This window comes from Epargyreus clarus, unplaced genomic scaffold, assembly GCF_041222505.1.
Source record: "Epargyreus clarus isolate Ecla_fem2 unplaced genomic scaffold, WU_Ecla_fem_2.2 ptg000007l, whole genome shotgun sequence".
NCBI classification, from domain to species: Eukaryota; Metazoa; Arthropoda; class Insecta; order Lepidoptera; family Hesperiidae; genus Epargyreus; species Epargyreus clarus.
This window is the reverse complement of record NW_027332215.1, coordinates 23,606,699-23,631,375: the sequence shown is the minus strand read 5'-3', so window position 1 is coordinate 23,631,375 and position 24,677 is coordinate 23,606,699. Positions and strand designations below refer to the sequence as shown.

General features: G+C 33.6%; 1 protein-coding gene across 1 annotated transcript in view; it reads left to right on the top strand.

Annotated features, from left to right (window-relative positions):
• The first annotated feature begins 685 nt into the window (after nucleotides 1-685).
• The window catches only part of LOC140743701 (coiled-coil domain-containing protein AGAP005037), a 275,840-nt gene continuing 251,848 nt past the window's right edge, over nucleotides 686-24,677 (top strand). The window contains exon 1 of the mRNA XM_073075193.1: nucleotides 686-2,950. The gene's annotated coding sequence lies outside the window, so the exon portion shown is untranslated. The remainder of the gene's footprint in view (nucleotides 2,951-24,677) is intronic.

Below are 24,677 nucleotides of genomic sequence, written 5' to 3'. Positions count from 1 at the left end.
TAACTAACTGTAATGTTTCAAAATCTGTTTCGTTATTTATTATATTTGGTATTAAAGTATTGTTTAAATACTCTATTGCACTAATAAGTCTTTTGGTACTTTTTTGTTTGGGTAATGAGAGTCTTAATGTGGGTTCTGAATTTTTGAATACTTTTAACACTTCTGAAAAATATTCCTGAATTTGATTTTGTGTATGCGTTGTTATTTGTATTTCTTCCTCTTCGTGTTCTAGTAATTGTATCTGTGTTTGTGTTATCTGAATGTTTTGCGTGTTATTTTCGTGCGTTAAGGATTCTGTATGAATGTGTGAATGTCTTAAATTTGTAGAAACACTATGAAGTTTTAATGATAGTTTTTGCTGTATCTGGTTTATTTTTGTTTCCGGCAACATTTTGTTATAGATTATTACTCTTCTTTGGTCTGCAATGCGTTGTTCTGTAAGGTGTGAAAGATGTGGGAAGTGTTTGATGAATTTGTCAAAAAGTTTATTTCTATATGTTGTTAAATTTGTTTCTAATTCTGTGACTTCGTAATAGGTTTGGATAATAACTTCATTCATTTTAGTGGTCCATATCATTCTTCTCTTATCTGTTACATCTGTTTGGCGGTTAAGGATATGGGATAGATGATTCCTTTTTTGTATATTTAATGTAGGTAACTTCTTCTCTAATATTATCTAATAGTTGTTGTGAAAGTAGTTTATTTCTTATTATTGTGCTTCTTTGGTCACCTACTCTTTGTTTCGATACATCCATATGTGGGAACTTTTTGCAGAATTGGGAATAAAGCTCATCTAAATACCCTCTTGTACAAGTTTCTATTTGTGTGATTTCTAAATATGTACGCCAGATGAAAATTCATTTCATTGCTCCACTTCTTTCTGGCGCGTTTGCTGTCAGCAATGGGTGGGTGGGTTTTCGGCATATGCCTCCTGCACAACATTATCCGACAGATATGAATTATTGTTTGATGGGGATGTAACACTATTAGCTGAATATGACTCTCCTGAAGATATAGGTGAAGAGGTGATATTGATTGAAGGTATGGGTGATGGCGTATGAGAGTTGATGAATGAATTATCGACTACAACAGCGCGCGACCGGATAGTCATATGCTGTTGTTTTATTTTCAGACATTCTATCCCTCTGTACCACTCTATACAGACTAACATTTTTCATTGAATTTAATAATAATTAGTCCTTAAAACCGACTTTTCACCTTCAGGTGTATCTGATTAAAGATTGCAACATAACCTCTTTTTTAACTAAACTTCCATTTCGGTTTGTCGAAACCTATATAATTTCCAGTGAGGGACTAATAACTTGTACCATTTAAATTCACACCATTTTTATCTTGTTACATTGTTCGACCCAGAAATGTATGAAATCGTTTCAGTCTCCTAAGTTGATAAAAAGTAAAACAGTATCAACAATGTCTATACGAAAATTAATATTTTATTGGTCAATGCGTCCCTCTGTAATTCTACGGGTTTCAATGAAAATACTTTATTTACTTACTATTACGAAACTCAAGGGACTATATACTGGTTTCTTGTTTGATTTTAGGTATATGAGTTTAACGTGTGTTATGCCACTACAAAATGGCAACCTACTAACAAATATCATTTGTTTATCAAATCATAGTTTCTCTACTAGTCACGGATTTTCTATCTAGTTTGGGTTAAATGTCTGTAGATATAAACGGGACCTTAGGAGTACTCCACGTTCGCTAACCGCATATCGGTAACAATTTCACATATCTGTGAACTGAAAGGAGAATTCCGATGTATGGAGGATTCCTCAGGACGTTCCTTCACCTTCAAACTAAGTGGCACTTAATTTATAAAACTGTATGTTACTAATGTTAACTTGGAGCTTGTACATTTTCTTTTTCCTTGTCGAACATATATTATTGGACAAATAAATGCATATTGGTTCGATGCTGATGTGCTTGGTATGTTACTGATTATTGTGAAACGTGACATTTTCGAACTCGTGTATTAAACAATGAACATGGTGAGACTGTTAAGTTTCAGATTTATATTTTTGCGTAGCACGACATACGAAGTATTCTTATATATTTCATGCGATTCTTGTTTAAGCTTTTCTAATGTTTATTGACAATATTCAGATAACATTAAAATTAAAGTTTACTATTACGTTAAACAAATATTGGTCAATATTAAAACGCGTCGATGTTTCAATTGCGGAGGCGAGTTTACATTAAATATCCCGTTCAAATTAAATATTGAGCTTCAGCATCAAGTTGTGGACGGATTTGTAATGAAAACTCTCTCGCTTCTAGGAAAATTGTGCACACTACTATGAACGCAAGCTTTGTAAAATGTTATTCATTTTTGTCTTTCGTTTTATACGTTTTCGTATTCGGTTCGTTAATTTGACATGGCTGTTAGTGCGCCAATTTGTTTACATTTTTGGACTTCGTGTTCTGAATTCAGTTATCTGCCGTTCTATTTATACATTTGTTAAATATCTGTGCGTCCCGACCTATTATTAAGGCGATTGCACACTATCATACTATTATTTTGTCTTCGTGTAAGTTTACGGTTTTAGGCGCTTCGCCAGAGCTGCACTAGCTCGTGCCGTCGGATTCGGCCGTGCATATATCCAAAAATTTGGCGATGCTTACGATGGTGAACGACGATGGCGTCGGCATAATGCCATGCCCACGGCGCGGCGCAAGGTCGTTGCCCGCATCGATCGTTGACGACAAACTGCGCGCCTGTGCGGGACCGTATTCTCCACGCTACGAGCCCAACCTAATCGCGCTGTATATAGTAAAAACTCTGAGGGTTCAGTTTCAAAGAGGGCGTCCGAGGGCGCAGTCGGCGCCTTAAGCCGTCGCGATCGTACCAGCAGTCCGCCGACGGCGACTTTCCGGCACTCGCTACACCCGCAACTGTGATAACAAACACCAAAATACACGCTAGGTAGCCAACACTAAACATAGGGCATAAACGCATCGCACGTGGTACTGCGACCTAGTCGCGGTGTACTTTGTTTATTTTGCGTTCGGTGGCCATGGGTGTGGTTCAATGGCACTTATGCGATCGTGTTCGAAGGGGCTCGCGGGGTGGGGTTCCCACGTGATCTATTAGACCTCACCATTCCCCATTCTACCTTATGCCATTAGAAATAACGTTGCATCCTCGCCTCTGCATTTCGATTCTGCGCATTGCATCCGATGTGCTTTGGTGCTATTTTACAATGACGGGTAACGTGGTCGGTTGTACGTGAAAAGAGACTCTATCCGCATGTATTTACGATGGTAGAACAACATCGCTGTACATAAAACGTTTCATTATACAGTCGTTGCGGCAAAAGTTATTTATCGCGTGGCGTACGTTAATGGTGTACAGTACAGTAAGGAAATGGGAGCCGTAATATAAACAGGATTAAGTTCAATTTGCGAGGTATTTGCATAAAACGCATGTTTCAAAATTTTTCCGCAGTACTGGTATTTTCTTTTCGTTATTTAATCGTGTTCGTGCTTTAGTTTAGATAACTATAAATTACAAAAATATTTTCAATTTGGAATATTACTTACCGTGGAATTGGAATTGCATGAGCTTGTTTTAACTTCGCGTATTTGTATATCAAGTAAAATATATTAGTAATCAAGTCGAGATGTTTGATAAAATTCACATACCTATACTGGTTGAGTCTCATACATGAACAACAAAAAAGCTATTTGTTGAAACATACCTAAAATACAATCAATTACGAATAATATATTCAGAATATTAACGTCGCTAACAATTTTTCTTCGACTTTACCACCCTTAATTAATATGGTCGGAATACTTGATAGCTTTTCGCGTCAGACCAGTACGATTTTTGACGAATATTATGTATTTTAATAGTCGCACATGTCCGTGGTTCGTGAGTACAAAATATTCTACAAGACTTTCATTAAGCACACATTTAAAAACTGTATGAACTTACAATCACATACATAGGTACATAGATACGCATGACTTTATTACACGCATACTATTTTATACATACTTATATAATATATCAGTTGTACAAATTAGCTAGAAGAAAGTAAGATTATAAAATACTGACATGGATTGTAAAGTTTTCATTTCATTACCATGTAGTAAGAGCATTGTTATATATAGTCACACATAGATTTTTATAAACTGAGTCATGATATAGGCAGCAACGCAATTGTAGCATTAGATATTTCACATTCACTGCAAACAATTTCTGAATACGAATCCATCATGTATCATATCAAACCATATCAAAGAAAAATGTTAATTTTGTAAAATCATTGAATGCTTCAACGATATCAGGCTTTAAAGAGTAGGCTTTAGTTGATAATATTGTATGTAAGATTTATAGATAGACTAGACCTACCTATGTCCAAATGTTGATTACATCTGGATATAGGTATATTAATTGTAAGTTAATAATATAATGACCTAAAATTTGTATATTTTTTTGTTGTATTTAGAAAATACCTACGTATTAAAATTACATATACTTAATGTATTTTTATTTCTACAAAAATAATATAGGACCCTAAAGCTTAAGCGATCAGTGTCGATAACAACATTAAAATTATTTGAATAAGGGAACAATGAAGGAAAAGGAACAATTAAGCGAAGTCCCTTCTGACAACAATTTTCAAATCCTTAAATTAGAGGAGTGCCTCCAATCACAATTGTATGTCCACTAATCGCTTGAAGCTAAACATTTAAGCGAAAGCAAAGTATATGAAATTCGAAAGAAAAATCAAAGATGTTCCAATGACGATGCTTTGTTTGACATTTAGTGAGTCTACAAAATATAAAAGATAGATTGAAGTCGATATTTCAAGGGATATAATGCATTTACGCTATGCATGCCTCTATGATTTAAATGCAGCAATATCATGCAAATGCTATTGAAATCAAAGCAATTATGAATAACAAAACGTACACAAAACCGATATGAGTACATTTGGTTTGCAAAGTTAAGTCATAAGCTAAAGATGCGTTGTGCCACGTGTGGCCCTAAGCTTGCAAGCTTAATCAATAAACGATTAGTCAATGCAAAATAATTTCATATGTTTAATGTTACGTAAAAGTTCCCAATTAAGGCCTCGAAAAAGCATTGCTTAGCGTAATGCTGAAACAACAAGCTTGTTTCAGCATTACGCTAAGCCAATACCAGTCGACGCACAATAAGTTCAATACGTAAATGCCGTAACGAGCTTGCAAGCCAACTCAATAACTAGATTTGGGAACGGTCAGGGTGCGTAAAGGACATTTCGTAAATAGTTCGAGAGCAACTACGCGCTCGATGCAGACAGGTGCACACGTCCCCGAATGCGTCCAGACTGCGTCCCCTGCACTCTGCTAGCCTGCCCCCCCTCACCTACATGCGCATGCGCTAAAGAAGCCTATACAAAGTTTTGCTTGGTACGAGATTTGATTGAGTTTCCGATTGTCTTTCAGACCAATCTTTTTGTATTTACAAAAACAATTAAAACACGATTACCGCCGCACCGCATCCAACTTAGTTTAATGAAAATATTTATTTTGTATCTTGATTGTAGCATAGTATTCATTATGTCGATTCCACTTGCAATTTAATTTTGTTTATAATGTTACAGTTAAATCCCGTTTTTAAATACTAATGTTATGCTACAATCAAGATTTTTGTCAAACTAAGTTGGGTGCGGTTCTGCGTCCCTATATGTTACAGTCAAAGTAATAAATCCGGATATTATCTATACATAACGTCTAGCCAGTATCTATGTAGGTATAATATCTACTCAATTTGACAGTAGTAATAATTTACACGGAATTAATCATATTAACCAGCTACTATATACAATCTTTATATATATATATATATCTTAGCGTGTGTATGTCACTGAACTCCTCCTAAACGACTGGACTGATTTTGATGAAATTTGTTGTGTGTGTTCTAGGGGACTTGAGAATGGTTTAGATTCACAATTTAGTTCGTGGAAAAAGGTTTTTTTAATTAAACAATTCTCGTGTCACAATGTTAGTTACCGTACTCCTGCGAAACACATTTATCGATTTTCACCAAATTTTATAGGCATATTCAGTAGGTTTGAGAATCGGCTACTATCTATTTTTCATATCCCTAAGTCATAAGGGTTGTTCACTCTTAACATTTTTTTACTTATATGGCAATACAACGTTTGCTGGGTCAGCTAGTATCTTTATAAAATTGTAGAAAGTAATAAAAAAATATAGATTATGACTATAAGATTTTATTTAAATTGTCCATAAGTATAATTATTTTTTGTTATATTACAATAATCCACATGTCGAAATATAAATGTCGAGAAGTTTTATGCCCAGTTTCTGTACACGATGTACGTTTGTCAGCTATAGGATGGATTAATAAAAAGACATGCCTTATTACTATTATATATATTAAATTTACATTATGTAAATTCAGTATGTATTATTTAATTACATACTGAATTAAAATGCTGCTGCTCTTAGGATTTACCGATTAATCTTAAAATTTACTTTTCACTTTGACTAACTTTAACCTATAACTTTAGCTATTATATGTAATAGCCGGATAAAGTAATTAATTTATCACATTGTCTGGACAAATTAGTTATTATAATAAGGATTGGTTATTACCAATAATTATAATTATATAATAGCTAATTCTCAGATCCTTAGAATCTGATGAAAATCTGATCACGCCACGGGAATTTTGCGACAGGATATCAGTCCTCATAACAAAAACATTTTTAACCTATCACTACGATCCTTGAGTTAAAATATCTGCACGTGTGTTGCACTCAAGGAAACTCGTAGATAAATAAAAGAAAACGTTATCGATGAAATGGCTTAACAATTCGAAAGTTTCGCGATCGGTCATCCATCCAATGACTGGCCGTGTTCGGTGTTGTTTAATGTAACTTGTGATTGATTGATTAGGATTTTCATGCGAATAACTTTACTTTTTTGACGGATGGATAGATGGGTGTGTTTCGCTGACGTAATGAAATCAATTGTTTCACACATATATGCAAACACGTACCAAGCCGCAATCCGTGGGAAATTTAATTCATTTTTTAATACAATTCTATTTTAGATGACCTATTACGAAAATCAAATCATTCAAAAATTATATTATTTCGTTATACTGTAAGCAGTAAAGACACCCGAATAATATTTGTTTCATTTTAGATAACTTTTAATTAAATTAGGTTGTGTCGTAAACATCTTAAGCATACAGTAAGTCGATAAGTAAACATGGCGGAGCTTTCAAATTTAACCAGCTATTTGTGCCTATCTAACCAGTGTCTAGAAGAACTTTCATAACAAATGCGAGCTCTGGCGGAATTATGGGCTCAAGACGACGTCAGACTCTAATCTCTAAGGGACCGGGCTGTGTTTCTGTATGTACCACCTATGTATTTTCTTCGCCTTATACGGAACCTCACTATTGGAAATAGCATTGCCACTGTAGGCATGGAGAGCTCTTCGTATTGTACGGGTTTCCTTAATCGGGGATCATTTCTTACAGAATTGTATAGACGAATTGTAGTTGTTAGATAAGATTTATGACAAAGCCTTAAAATGTATAGACACTACGATGCCTTAAAATGTATAGACTCTATGATGAAAAACTCAATTAAGTAGACTTAATTCACCGAAATTGACATAAAGAAAGAACACATAACCGCGGCCGGTAGAAGTGGTTTGCCCGCGCCGCGGCTTTCACGTCTCCCGTCCATAAAATTTAACAATATCTTTATATAAATCTAATTCTGTATAAATAGAATGGTATAAGAAATTTATTAATTAAAGAAATATAGTTCAAAAAGCTAAAAAAACACGCTATTAAGATAAAATCAACTAAAAAGTAGAAAATCATTTTCAATCTAGGAATCCATTAAGCTACAGTAAATAGTATAATTGTGAAAAAAGCGTGGTTTTGCTCCATTTATCACTTTTCGAAAAGCACCCAAGCAAAGCAGCTGCATTTTATCTTCAACTCCTTAAACCAGATGATACATAGGTGCCTCCAACCTATACTTTAGAAGTCAGGGATTTGTTGCTTGTTTATAATAAGGTTGTTAAGCAGATACATATGATGAAAAATTGAACTTCAACTCCTGTCGATGCAGAGGTGCCTCTATAGAAAATACTACCGATTTGGATCTCATGACAGTGTGTTTTAAACATACTGTTTACGTCGTGATCCAGGGACAAAATTGTGCGGCGATATGTTGAGCGCCGATCTGTCTGCCCACCTGTCTGAATGTTTGTACGTACATTTCTCAAAAACAACTGCATGAAATTGAATGCAACTTTAACCGATGTATTGTTCAAAGTTTAACTTAAAACTTAGGCTCCAGTACCTATACGTTCACCGTTTTAGGAAATCAACCCATACAGTTGAAAAAGGGGGTGTATGTTTGTTTGAAACCTTGCCAATCGTTCATTATTTTTTATTTTTAGATTTTAATACTATAACAGCTACAAGTCCATGTATTCTGAAAATATAAAGTGTCTTAATAACTTTACTTCATTATTAAGTAATATAGCATAAATTATGTATGTACACTAGGGTGTCCCAAGCTAGTATGGAGATTTTTTTTTTGCAAATTTTGACACGCATACCCTCTATTTTTTTCCTTTGGACCTTAAACGTTTAAATATATAATATTATTGCGATAAGATAACGGTAACCCGTGCAGACTTGACGTCAAAGTTTTAACTTGAGAATTTGTACTGGGGTTGCTATGAACCGATTTTCAAATTTATATTTCTTTACCTAAATAACATCCTAATGTTTAAATATTTGTTTTATATATTACTAATGTACATAACAATAACATTTACGATACATATAATATATTTATATGTACATCAAGTTTTCTTATTATAGTCAAAAAATCGCTCCATTCTTGTAAGTATATCCGGAAGTAATAAAATTGGTTTTATTTAAACCATGAACATTATACATTAATTTAATCACTCTTTCAGCATAAATAGCTGATACTGTTAACTATTTGAAGTGTTTAACCATATTTTTGCAATTAAAAATAAAATATTCGTTCATAAATTTGGAACTTCTCTCTCTAAAAACTGAATAGTGACGATAAATTTTCAAGCAAGTGAATAACAACTTGCTTTTGTTTGATAATTTTAATATTCTTCATACTTTCTTAAGCTATAAAGAATCTTAATTGTTTACAATATTTGGTAAATAAATAAGGATTAAATATACAATAAGATTTATATAAAAAAAACTTTTAATTAACTGTACAACCCAGAAAGTTCTCTATTCAGGAAGTTCACTAGGATAGGTTTGGATCTATCCGAGAACTTTCTTCTTTTATCGCTAGTTTATTAGTGTTCTCATAAATATGGACTAAACTACATGTTTAGGTTATTTCAAATAAGTTAAACTCAATGTAAATGATAGTATATATAAACATATTTAACTATTTAACGAGAAAATTTTAAACTGTTTTGCCCATTATTTTTACATTTCCTTCCTTGTTCACGTTGTTATAGATAAAAAAAAAATGTTAATATAGTTCTCGTAAAGCAGTTTTCATGGTAGTAGTACTGCTCTTTATTTCGTAAGCTTTCAATGATTTAAAATGGCAATGATTTCAAAGATATGTCGCTTTTGTCGCAAAGGTATGCCAAATCTGCGACAAACAAAGTAATTATGTATCGTAGATTTTTACAATTAATACACAGACGTCTAATAGTTTTCTCCTTATCTCTCGGTTTTTCTCTACTTACATAAAAAAACTGATGAATTTTTACATCTCTCGAAGTTTTAAAGTCTTTGTACAGATATCGGCAAACATCGGGTGGGTATTTGATATAAGCATATTTTAAATTATTTATTAATTAAAATAGTTATCTTTATCATTTTGCTTATAAAACAATACTGTGAGAACTTTACCATTGTGGTATGTTCTAAATTAGTTATTTGATGTTTTTCTGATTGACCCAATACGAGAACAATGTGTTTTAAATATATAATAAATAACCAATATTACAACGAAAATTAAAAAACTGAAGAATCTTTACTTATTTAAAGTGATTATCCATTAAATAATAAAATATAATTGGCATAAAGGAAAAGGTCCCAATGACATTGTATTTTGTATAGGGTGACGAATGGCACGTCGTAGTGTGGTAGATCGTCTGGCGGAATTATGGGCTCAAGACGACGTCAGACTCTAATCTCTAAGGGACCGGGCTGTGTTTCTGTATGTACCACCTATGTATTTTCTTCGCCGTATACGGAACCTCACTATTGGAAATAGCATTGCCACTGTAGGCATGGAGAGCTCTTCGTATTGTACGGGTTTCCTTAATCGGGGATCATTTCTTACAGAATTGTATAGACGAATTGTAGTTGTTAGATAAGATTTATGACAAAGCCTTAAAATGTATAGACACTACGATGCCTTAAAATGTATAGACTCTATGATGAAAAACTCAATTAAGTAGACTTAATTCACCGAAATTGACATAAAGAAAGAACACATAACCGCGGCCGGTAGAAGTGGATTGCCTGCGCCGCGGCTTTCACGTCTCCCGTCCATAAAATTTAACAATATCTTTATATAAATCTAATTCTGTATAAATAGAATGGTATATGAAATTTATTAGTTAAAGAAATATAGTTCAAAAAATTAAAAAACACGCTATTAAGATAAAATCAACTAAAAAGTAGAAAATCATTTTCAATCTAGGAATCCATTAAGGTAAAGTAAATAGTATAATTGTGAAAAAAGCGTGGTTTTGCTCCATTTATCACTTTTCGAAAAGCACCCAAGCAAAGCAGCTGCATTTTATCTTCAACTCCTTAAACCAGATGATACATAGGTGCCTCCAACCTATACTTTAGAAGTCAGGGATTTGTTGCTTGTTTATAATAAGGTTGTTAAGCAGATACATATGATGAAAAATTGAACTTCAACTCCTGTCGATGCAGAGGTGCCTCTATAGAAAATTGTGGTATATTCTAAATTAGTTATTTGATGTTTTTCTGATTGACCCAATACGAGAACAAAGTGTTTTAAATATATAATAAATAACCAAAATTACAACGAAAATTAAAAAACTGAAGAATCTTTACTTATTTAAAGTGATTATCCATTAAATAACAAAATATAATTGGCATAAAGGAAAAGGTCCCAATGACATTGTATTTTGTATAGGGTGACGAATGGCACGTCGTAGTGTGGTAGATCGTCTGCATTGTGGCTATTTTTCGGCTCTTCTATAGTATATAAAATAGTTATATAAGCATAAAATCTTCTCGTATATATACTCTTATTTACTCATTAATGCAAATACTTTTAATTAACGTAATAATTAGAAGTTTTGAGCGCATTAAAATTTTAGGCGTACGGTGACTCTACTAGAGTCAATACTGAAATATTCAGATGCAAGTCGGCACGGGTTCCCATGGCTTAAATTGCAAAATATTTTATTTACAGGTGTTTTGATACAAAAGGAAAAAAATAAGTGGGTCACCCTAATGTACACCGGACAAATAGATCGAATTGTGGCAGAAGGGGCGGTCCGCCCTGGGCCACCAGTCCTGGGGGCCCCCAAACATATTTAATATTAGCTAAAAAAAAAAGGTCGCCGGACTCATCACCATCACTGAAATATATTGTCGGCGAAGTCTATAGGATATTTAGGTCTAAGATATAAGACGATAGAAGACGACCTTCACCGAGCTGGTTAATGGATGAAAATTATTTCAAGCCGAATTAAATACGTCCATAATTATATTGCAAATGTCTAAAAAAATTCAGACCAGAATATGATTTTCTTTACAATTATTTTTTGTTTTTAAACATTTCACTGGTCTGGTTTATGCACAAATCATATATAGGGTATAGACAGGTAAACAAAAAGGGTATAGACAGGTAACAGGAAAAAAAGATAATCATATTCTGGACTGAAATTTTATAGTCAACCCATTTGCAATATATAATTTACATATTAAATTTGATTTAACCATTAATCAGCTCGGTGAAGGTCGTCTTATACTGGGATTCTCTACTATTTGTAATTTTGTAAAATCAAATCAACTTTTTAGACTGGGGAGGGGGCTCCATTCAACTTTCCGCCCCGGGCCTCTTACAAACTATATTCCACTTATTTTTACTTTTAGTATTTGTTGTTATAGTGGCCACAGTTATATGTAATTACAAAGTAATAAATAATTGAAATAAATGTTGGTTTACAGCGTGTCCAATATGAGCGTCGTGTTAATTTTCACACAGTAGGTAACTACTGTGTGAAAACTAACATATTGGTAAAATCCGATGCTTGGTGTTGGTACTTATTTTATATGACCCAAATTACCCCTGATCTTTTTTATTTGAGAATAAAGTAATTTTGAGACGCGTGCAATACGCGCTTCTCAAAATTTATTCGTATTCACAATGTCCCATCTACAAAATTAAGTAACCTCGGGCACTGAATTGGAGGACTCGAGAATTGGAGGGGTGACCGCTAATAAATAAATTTTATGCACGCTTTCGTAATTTGAAGATCAAATTAGGTCGTCAACCCTGGTTGATGATGTTGGAGAGAACTCGTTAAGCCTAGTTGGAGATGGGTGGTTTGAATGCATCCGGTACGGTACCTTCTCTACTAAATGAGGGCATAGCCCAGCAGTGGGTCATAATTTTTTTAAAAGATGCTTTGAAGGTGCTTTGGTGGTGCTTTGTAGGTGGTTGTGGTTTGACTCCGGCGGCTCCACCGCCACACCTATTTCTACCTAATAACAGCAGTGTTAGGCGCTGCTGTGTTCCGGTTTGAAGGGTGTGGTAAGGGAGACAGACTTTTCCGAGGCGTTCCAGCTTAGTCCTCAGCGGTAGCGGCGCATCTGTGGCCGACCTCAGGTAGGAATATCTAATCCTATCGGGGGTTGATTACAGATGTCCATGGGCGGCAGTAGCCACTTACCATCAGGTGGACTGCAAGCTCGTCTGCTGCTCTTATATTATAAAAAAAAATCTGAACGAAAACCTCATAATACCTAATTAAAAAATCTAAATACACTAGAGAAAAATATAATTTATCTCATAACTACACATAAAAAAGAATAATATATTGCATAAACTGCGGTAAAGTGCGAAAATAGCCTTGCTGCCTTCTATCAAAACTTCCCAGGGTCAATAAATCACAACGCCGATTTTCATTGAAACACGTGGTACTCGTAATAGTATTTATGTGTATTGTTTTGTTTAACCAAGATAATAAAAAATCATAGTGGTCGAATACAGAACTTGCTATTTTGAAGTCGATTAAAAATATCTAATAAAATATAGGTCTGTGGTCGAAATGCATTCAGCCGTTTGGAAAATTCGAAGTAATAAAGACATTTACACACAAGATATCACAGACATTTATTTTGATTGCCAAGATATACTCGCAAAAAACATAATCCCTCCCTGGCAGTCAGTAAAAAATAATCGCAAAGTTCAAGTTTACTAATTATTTGTATTCAAAAAGAGACCTTCAGGTACAATATAAATATAGGTCTGTGGTCGAAATGCATTCAGCCGTATGGAAGATTCGAAGTAATAAAGAAACTTACACACAAGATATTACAGACATTTATTTGTAATGTCAAGATATACTCGCAAAAATCATAATCTCTCCCTGGCAGTCACAAAAAAATAATCACAAAGTTCAAGTTGACTTTAATTTAATTTAATTCAAGTTTAGTCTAATTACTTGTATACAAAAAGTTTTAATTTGACCAGAATTAAATATTTAATTACTCAATCACATACATGCAATACATGCGTTTAATTTAGTTACACGTCCAGATAAAATTGCTTCATGAAAATAATTGTCAAATATAGACGTTGTGGAAAATTAAAATCATCGTGTCGATTTCCAGTTTGTATGAATAAAAAATCTACAACAAAATTACATGATAAATGGATTACTAAACAAATTTAAGTGCGCTGGGGCGGCGCCTTGTATGAAATGCAATGCCACTCGGATGTTTCGCTTGCAGTGCAAATTTAAAACATCTCTATGCGGTAATTGGCGTAGAAAGAGGTTTTAGCAGAAGCTCCACCGACATACGAGAAATGTATTTGCATATTTATTAAATTAAAAATCCGAGTGCCATCACAAATTTGGAAGGGCACTCGAACAACGTATTCGTCAAGAACTGGGTTACGGAATTACAGTATGAAAACGTGGCCTACTTTTACGCGACTTTTGATTGCTTCTAAACTTTAATGAGTTGTTTAGGTTTTCGTTTTGATTATATCTAAAGGGATTCACGGTGCCTAGTTGTATATTAATGAGATTTAATGCAAAGCCAAAGGACTCTTTGCGCCAGTCCTCAGTAGCACGCTCCTGCCGGCAGGCGCGGCAGTCGACAACCGCGTTCGGAGTGCGTAGGACGACGCCCCACTCCTCTTTATTAAGAGACTTTCCCTCACAACTTTTACCAGCTTTTACTCTTAAAAACAATTATAGTTACCTTTGTGAACATTTTTCAGTGAAGTAAATTTTAATCTTATATAGTTTCTATTCACTAAAGTGCTGTGGACTAACCGGCGCCTCGGGTCAGTAAGTGTGTTCGAATTAAGAATATAATACTAAGGCGTTTAATACAATGAAGGAAAATAAAATTTTACTAATCTTTTACTTAAATTATGATCAAAAGGATTGTTTTACCTGTAATAACTCTTCAAAGAAAAATGTTTTGGAACATACACAAGAGAATTCTTTTAAACATTGCTAGCATGTCCACGGACCATGCCGGCTTAAGTATTTCATAAATGTGGAGTTTAATAAAGTAAAATTTCGAATCAGGATATTAATAAATATATTGCAAGAACAAAAAAATCGTTCAGCTACAAGAATTATATTTTGGGCCATGGTTTTATTATGTGTACCTACGTTAAGACCGAGACTCCATTTAGGTTTCGATTTTTAAGAAGGTACGGTGAAATAAAATACCTAAGAAGATATGAAAATTTATGAATACGCGCAACTTAACACAATTTTTCACGACGTGTTACATTAAAATTGAATCGCATCAAAATAAAATTTGAGTTATTAAAATAATGATTCAATTCAGAGTAAAAAGCATGGGGTGCTTAATATTTTACATGTTAAAATCATTTTATTGGCAATTATCTATGAGAGAATAGGTATGAACCGCAGTAAAAATCACCCCATACCTACGAGTACAACCCAACCTAATAAAAGCGTGTTAAAAAAGTATAAAATTATTTTAAGGAATAATAAAAGCTTTTAGATAATATTTTTGAACATTAAATTATAATATTTTATAATTTTGCTCACGTACTAGATGCCCAAATGTTATTAACTCCATAGTATTATTATTGTGATTTGTATTATAATAACAATGATCCTATTTAAGCGCCACTATTAGCATTACAAATTAATTTTAAGGATAATCTGTATCGTGATATTGACAACGACTTTATTCGAATTTTAAGTAAAAAGTAAACATTTTTCAAGTGGTTATTTTTGTGAGGAAGATATACAAAAAACAAATGGGTAGAAACAAATGTTAATTTTTGTCTGATATAAATGTGTTTAAAGAACCGAACTATTGCGTATATTAAACTTGTAACCACAAATTTTGAGTCTGCAACCGAATGTTGCCGTCGCATGTAAATTGGACAGATCTATAGCGGTTATCTGTTAGCCTTTATAGACAAGATTGGATGCAATTAGTTACGTTCGTCAATCAAATTGATCATACATAGATCATCACAGTTCCGTATTGAACTTAGTTCTCCTTGTGATTCCATATTAGTGATTATGATTTTAAAATAACTGCTTTAATATCTAATGTTTAACTTACGAGAAATAAACAAAAAATAATGTTTTTAAATGTTATTTTCTCTTTATTTCTATGTATTTTATATTCCTAGGGTTTCACATACACGCAGGTCAATGAACTCGGAGCTTCAAGAAAAGAACAACTTATTCTCTTCTACAACCAAACCACATAACCATATCATTCTAATGTGGTGATTAAATCATTTCTTATTTTGACCCTGTTGTTGTAATTTCGAATACGAATCAGCATAGTGAGAGTTAAATTTCATACCGCTGACGTATCAGTCACATCTGTGACGTAGGTGATGAAATATGGTTATTTTATACTTTATTGTTACAATATTTTATAGTCTGCAGAAGGTAGATATTTTTACATTACAATCATGTATTTTCAAGTAATACGAGATTCGATTGCGTGATATTGGTTGGGTAGATTGATTATTAACAAAGTGCATTGATTAGTTTCGTTTAAAAAATGATTCAAAATGATTTTTTTAATTTAAATTACTATTTTAATAGAGAGATAGTAGTATTTAGCGACTTTGAATAAACTCAACTTCTATTTTTTTTCGTAAATTTAGTATGAAACTTATGTTATCGTATACGTATAATACATAGATGTAGGACGCATAATCTATCAAAAAAGTAGAACTGAGCCGTTTACAGCTTCCGTTTGGTTGCTTGTTAAATTAAATGTTAAATTAACTTTTAAGTGCCGTTATTATCTTCTGTTTGAATTATTTAATCCACCGTTTTTGCACAATCGATTGTTATATATTTTTTTAAAAATTCCGGCTTCTTCATTTCTTTCCGTTAACTGCGCATACAATACTATCAGATCTACCATATTGAAATGTATATTGTTTAAAATATGTTAAGGAACAATGAAAAAATAGAGCTATTTTGAGATTTAAAATTTTCTAATATTTTTTTGCCAACTTTAGACTATTCGCGGTGAAGAATAAATGTACTGAACTGTAAGAGCACATTGCCCAAAAAATATGTATAGTTAAAAGAGATTTCAGAAAATTACCACACTTATATTTAGAATTGAAGAAAAAAGTTAAAGATGTTTTTGTAAGGAACTGAAACTAACTAAACTAAATATAGATTTTTTATTGAAATTACGCGTGTTATCGGCTCACAACCTGTTAAACAGCACAAAATCGCGTTATTACCTAGTTACATACTAAAAAATATATACAATAACAACTAAGTAACTAACTAGCATCCAATTGACATGATTCAAACATCATTGTATGCGGCTAGTTTCACAGGGAGTTCATCACTCATTTTGTAGAAACTTAAACATTTTCGCTAATGTTCTGGGAAAATCAGAAACCCGATTTCTTATAAACTTAGATAACTCTGGTATTTCATGACCAATATCAATTTTATTTTTATTAATTTGAAAGGGTGTTTCATTGCGGTACTTTCCTACCTTGACATGGGTATGGTCTGATGATTAGAACTTTGACTTATAGGATGGACATGAGAACTAAGTACTAAACCAAGATTTATTTAGATTATTTTTTACTTTATAGAGACATAGAAGTCGTTTTCATTTTTATGTTAAAATTTATTTTAGAGTTAAGAGAGGGTATTATATCGTCACTGGAAAGGCTAAACGTCTCACGCATAGTGGCCCCTTTGCGTTATCATTTACAACACTTTAGAGCTGTTTACTAAATTTTCAAATGTGTATGATGTCTACATAGATTAGTAAAGATACTTCGCCGCCTTGCAATTGAATGAAGCCGCAAATGGCTTATTATAGTAAGATCTTTTTTTGAATTCTTGACAAATAAAAACATTTTTAGAGAAAATTTACGAATAAATAACTAATACTGCGTTATTTACATGATAATTAAATAATTTATAATAATAATTTCAAATATTTTAGGGACATTTTAGCACGGAGACGTGGCAAAACTTTTTTACGCAACTATGTATTTCAATTCTCAAAACTGGGTACATTTTCTTGTTACGAGTATGTAATCTTTACTAATCTATGGATGTCTATCAATTTGTATTTGACCAATATGAAAATCACACTAAGCGTGTTTAGCTTCTATTCAAGAGTTCCTATTACGCGTGCACAATTAGCATAATTAATCATTGTTTCGATATTGCGTGGATTGTTGCGGCTCTCGTCAAGTCTCATTAAATCAGGAAGGTATTTGGGACGCGCGGGACCTGCGCTTTTGGTATTGAGGCCATGTGCGTCGACAAGGGGAAATCGTTTCTTTAAAGTTGCGATAAATTAATCTCGTGTGTTCGAATGGTTCGCACTCTTGAATCCCAGTTTCAGGTTTGCTTATTTCTTATTGGGAAATTCGTCTGAACTACATATTTCTGATCTTTTCCGCTTGTGAATGTCTTCATATTATCCATGATATTACACTAGTATTTTTCTGAAGGATTTTGGTAAATTCTGTGGAAAGTAAAGGATGGCACAACTTCCACACTAACGGAACTTGAAGGGTTCACCAGTTTTCCGAGTAGGGATCGGATTGTTTTTACCCCCATTCAAATAATTCATGCAATCCGCTGAAAAGCACATTTTTAATTTTTCCGGCCGCCGGGAGTATATTTCGTAATGAATGGACAAATAATGAGGTCATTGCGATGAATAGATATTATACGAACTGTAACAGAAGATAGGCAACTCTTCAACAAGATATGTAGGGTGTGTCTTTTTAGTACACACTCTAAACTTGCAATCTTTAACTCTTTATTTTTCTAGACCTTATTTACAAAATCTCTGAATAATCCTTAGAATACTACATGCGAGTGCACTGCACAAGACTAACGTTTTCTCTTTCAATAAAAAAACTATTCTTTTTTAATTTAAATTTCGAATTCAAACATAGCTCACATCAATTTTTGAAAAAAAAATCAAACAGTATTTCCCCCTATACTATATTGAGTTATCTATGTAGGAATATAGGTAACAGATTTGTCAACCGAGGCTCCACTATGTCGAGTAGATTTTTCGAGACGTTTCTTGCGAGACGTACGTAAAATAATGAGAATGAGTAAAACCGCGGTGATGCGGATACGATGTGGATGGACATTTCATTAAGAATCAAGTCGAGACTCGCTGAACTTGAGTATTTTTATATTTTTCTTATAAGTGCGAAAATAACTGAGCCATTTGATGTGTTGTGCTTTTATATGTGTGCATTTTTTATTTTTCTCTCGCTCCTGTGCCAATGGTTAGTTTTCCATGCACTTCTCGAAGAAGTCAGGAGAACGGAAGTTAACAAACTCTACAAAGGCATTTTGTAACTATCTCTCGAGTTTTTTCTTAGCTGCCTTAATGTTTTACTGCCAATAAGTTGTGCAAATTTTGGAAAAAGCATAGCATAGGGACCTCCTGTTACGCCGTGCGAGGTCGAACGTCATCGTGTGAGAGCGCCGGGGCGATTTAACATAGCTGGCCGAATATTTGCGAGTTTCTCCATCATTGTATTAAGGTCCTCGCAGTTAGCACATCTGCAGTAATGATCGTGCCGTTTGATAAGAACTTGCGATGATTAACACCGGCACTACACCACTAAATAGTGACCATAACTTTTCTGTGGGTAAGTTTTCATTTGGGGCATTGCCTAACTTCAGCACCAGTCAAAAGAAATAATTTCTCATTGCAAGTGATAATACGCTAAAAAAATCCTTATTTCTATATCTTTTAGTCAACCCAAGGCTTCAACGCGTTCGTCGCGTTGGCGTGCGTTCAGTTCGTGCGGCGACCACTTAAGTTTTTTTTTAATAATCATAATAATGGTTTATTGCCTCAAGAAGTTACACAAGTAAAGTAAACAATTAAACATCCTCTATAACGGGTTGTTTTATGCACTGGGATTTCTAGACAACTCATTGCCTTTAGACGAAAGCTACGTTGTGTAATTTTTGACCCAAAGGAGTTTTTCGAATAAATACTCGGGTTTATGTTTCCAAATAACTTTTTGTACTGTACATGCGTAGTGTAACTCTCTTCTCGCCTTCATGGTAAGTAATCCTTTACTGTTTAAATAAGGCGTTATACGAGTATGTTCTCGCCTGGGAACATTAAAACGGTACCGAATACAGGCATTTTGTACTTTCTGTAAAGCATTCTCAGTTTTAACATTTATTTTAGGTCCGAAAACAAGAGTCACAGTAATTGAATTGTCATAGTACCAGCGAATCACATAACTGCATGCGAAGGTCTGATTTAATGTGTGACCTGATCTTGTATAGTATTTTGAGGTTATAGTAGGCTGACTTAATTGTGGTATTTATGTGCTCTATATACTTTTGTTCACAATGTAAAATGAATCCAAGGTTACGCGCAGAGCTTATAGGATCTAGTGCGGTATCATTTATCATTATTCTGGCTTTACAGTTTAGTACATTTTTTATTTGGTGTTTGATACCTAAAACTAACATTTGCGATTTTTGGGGGTTTAAAATCAGAGAGTTTTCTTGGGACCAGACATAGATATTATTTAGGTTTAGGCTTGGTAAGGAGTAGCAAATTCGCGTATCATCGGTGTAGAAGTGATACTTGCCTCTTTTTATGTAGGTATAGGGGTACATGTCAGCGGTATAGATCGAGTGTTCTCTATCTATATCGGATTGGACTCAGCAATGACCCCTGCGGGACGCCTTTTATAACTGATCTATCAGTAGAGTATTTTTTTCTTCCGTCAGTATTTTCGATTACAACTACTTCTTCTCTATAAGTAAGGTAGGTTAAAAACCAATGACACGTATTTTTAGAGAAACTGTATCTCTCAAGCTTTGCTGATAGTAACTCCGGGTCCAAACAATCAAATGCCCTTGAATAATCTAACATAATCATTATACTACTGAGATCCATGATGATGCCTCGGTTAGATCGTCAGTAACGTGTATCAATGCTGTTTCCGTCCCGTGGCTCCTTCCAAACCCTGACTGGATTTTGGAAATGATATTTTTGTTTTCAACATATCCTAATACCTGTAATAGTACTTACTACCTTTTCCAAGACTTTCCTCTCGAAAGTACGGGAACAATTGAGATCGGACGCAGATCTTTAAGTTCAGTAACATTATCTGTTTTAGGGATTGGTCTTACTAGCGCTCTCTTCCAGCAGGATGGAAAAGTGTTTGATTCAATTGATTTGTTAATAATTTTTGTGATAATGGGGACTTTTTACCTTGCAAATTTCCCACAAATGTATCAATATTATTTTGATGATAACATCGAAAGCTGTTGTGAACTCAGCGGTAGATTAAGTGTCATCATCTTCCACAATCGCCTTTATTCGTCGTAGTTAACTTTAATTTGCGGGCGACCTCGAGGTTCATTCCCCAGATCAAAACTTCCATACCGGAAGCGTTCAAACCAATAACGGGTCGAGCGTACTTTTCTAATGTTCACTTCAAACACTGCGTTAATGTTGTGAGTTGTCTCGAACTCGTTTTCCATAGTGAGTTGCATGTTTATCGTGTCCATACTGATCAAAAAGAATAAAAACCATTGATAACAAAACACGAATCAGAAAACAAGTGACTGAATTTTAAAATAGACTTCCATATACATAAAATAAAATTAATTTAAATCTAATTAATTTTAAATTTATTAGTAACCACAAATTAATCATATACTCGTATCACATGGCCGGAATATTTTCAACGGTATGTTTAAAGGTCAAGACCTATATTTAATTAATAACACTCTTAAATAATAAAGAATTAAATATCCAGTTTATTGTGACTGTCAATAATGAGAAATGTAAAGCTGTAAAGAGGGACAGGGAAAGGGTGAGAAAAAGAAGAGACATAAAGAGAAAGATAAAGACAAAGGTAACAAGAGGACAATTTTAATATAGCTAACTTTCAATTCATTTGTCCACTGATTTAGTTTGGTTAATAAGTATAGGTTACTTAAACATTTTTTTAAACTCGTTTCCCAAACCCTTTTATGATGTTTCATGATTAATGGTAGGAAATTTTAATAATCAATCATCGCTTTAGATATCCTTTGCTCCTTTTGTACTGACTGATAGTAATAAACACTTTTAAAGCAAATAATTTCCAATTTTGTCATGCAATGATGTAACTTATACAACGTGTATATTTGTTAAAAACTATGTTTAAGTGTAGATTAATTGCGTATCATGTGATTCTATCATGAGAGTTGAATGCTCTGTTGGTAACGAACATGATTTCATGGATTTCCGATATTCCGGAACACATCGACCGTGTCCTAATTCATTTAAAAATAGATATTGCTTTTAAACCGTTCGGTTGTGGACTTAGAAATTGAAAATGTACATTTCATTCACATTAACGATGGGAACTTAAAAGGGAATCGCACAATTTTTACGACTTTAATTGTACAGTTTTCGTTCTATGAATTTAATTCGCTGGTACGTTAGCATTATTTTTAGATCTAAAAGCCAGTATGATTGCGAAAATATCTTTAAGTGATTTGTGGTATGGGAACGATGCTGTCTGTTAAACGTCTTTTATTTATTTATATATAGCTATATTTATTTTGTATTCGTTTTTTTAAAAATGATGTAATTAAAGTAGAATATCGTTGAAATTAGTAATATTCATAATGATTTTATTACTCTTCACTAAAGATGAAAGTTGATTCTGTATTGGAATTGAGGGATTTATAATATGTTATTAATATCGAGTTCCGGATTTGGGTCATAGGTCGAAATGTAATGGTGGCCAATGAAATTGAATGAATGGAATTTCGAAAGGTCCATACTTCAGTCAAATGGAATTTAACCCTTTTGACGTAAAGTTTATATCTGGCCTACGTATTGTCCCAAGTAAATTAAAGTAGTGCTCCGTAATTATTCGTCAGTGAACCATGATCTATATCCATTAAGATTCCTTACTGACATCACCTCTTTAATCAACCAATTGAAATATCAAAACAAGTAAAATAACGTATTAATTTCAGTTAATCTACTCTAAAAAGTCGTAGATTAGCAAAAAACAATTACTTATTTACATGAGTATCTGGTACCGATCGAGATTAAAATTTTAGATGGATTAAATATGATGAAAAAGTTTTAAAATGACATTAATTACATTAGTATAGTTCGCGCCAAGCTGCTAGTCCGCTCTTAAGTTGCTGCGCGCAGGTGTAGTCATACAATTTGCTATGGCGACGCGATTCATTTCTATATTCAGAGCGGACTAGCAGTTTTACCCGGACTATAACGCCTGTTGGTAACAATTAATATATTTAATTCAATTTCCATTATATTTCCAAAGTCCACAATTCTGTTTTTGGTAGGCAAAACATTGGTTATTACTGTCGGGCGTTAGTCAGTTGGCACCGACCGGCCATGGGTCAAGTGTACACGTAGATCGCTTCGTGTGATGTTCGGTCATTGAGTAGATAAGCACCACTAGATAGACGATCGACCGATTTTGATGTTGGAGATTTCGTATTTAGACAATATGCTGTTGACACAGATACCGAAACAACAATAAGTACAATATGTTAACAAAATTGGTCCATATTTGTGATCAGTCGTGATATAATCTTATACAGGGTGAATTTTTCAAATAGGCCTTCAGGTCCAAATCCGAAACTATAAGGATTAGCGAAAAATGCTGAAAGGAGTTACGAGGCCGATTTTGATATAAACTAAAACTGCATCATTACTTTTTTTTAAATATCTTTTCCTTAGCCGGGAATCGAACGAGTTCAGTTTGAAAAAAAATACATCCTCTATATTATTCCACTATCTGATAGTGTCGATTATAAGGATCAAATTCTGAGAAGTAATATTATGTAACAAATTAAAGGAAAATGAACATTTTGAAGGAAATACATTTTTTTCATACATTGGCATACTAATCCTTAAGGATTAAACGTAACAAATCATTTATGTATAATTCTTTACAACTATACATAAGTAATAACGTTAAAGAATTTGTTGGTCAATCAACTAATTCTTCGATGTTAAGACCATGACATCCGGCTTAGTATGAGAAAATAATAGGTTGGCAACTAAGTTACCGCCGTTTTCAGGATTTATTTTTTAATGAAAATAGATAACTGTTTAAATAGTAAATTCTTATTGTTTGCTGTTTACAACTTCGTTTCAACGTTAAATATGATTTTCTATATCTCTTTGTTTAGTAATCTGAAAGGTAAAGTAATTTGAAACACCTATTTCTGCCTAACAACAGCAGTGTTAAGCGCTGCTGTGTTCCGTTTTGAAGGGTGTGGTAAGGGAGACATACTTATCCGAGGCGTTCCAGCTTAGTCCTCAGGGGTAGCGGCGCATCTGTGGCGACCTCAGGTAGGAATATCTAATCCTATCTGGGGTTGATTACAGATGTCCATGGGCAGCAGTAGCCACTTGCCATCAGGTGGACTGCATGCTCGTCTGCTACTCCTATATTATAAAAAAAAATCACTGGGATTGGACTCGAAAAAGTCATTCTCGCAAATTGTCAACTTAACATCTGTATTAAACGAAACTCCGCCCATAGCAAGTTAAATCTATTATAATGATCCTAAAAATAACCTTAACTAAGTCGTGCATAAAAATATAAATTCTTGGAGAACGAAACGTCCGTTTTCGAATGATTTGAAACAATGAGCCAAAAAAAAAATGTTAATACGTGAAATGTTTAAATTGATGAATGGCGAGAACTTAATTGCCAAATTAATATAAAAAATATGTATTTTCTTAAAATTGAGGTTGTTGCTTTAGTTTGTCATTTATCATTACTTCCCAGATTTTCATCCTTATAAGCAACTCTATCAGATAGTGGAATAATATAGATGGTGAATTTTTTTTCAAAATGAACTCGTTC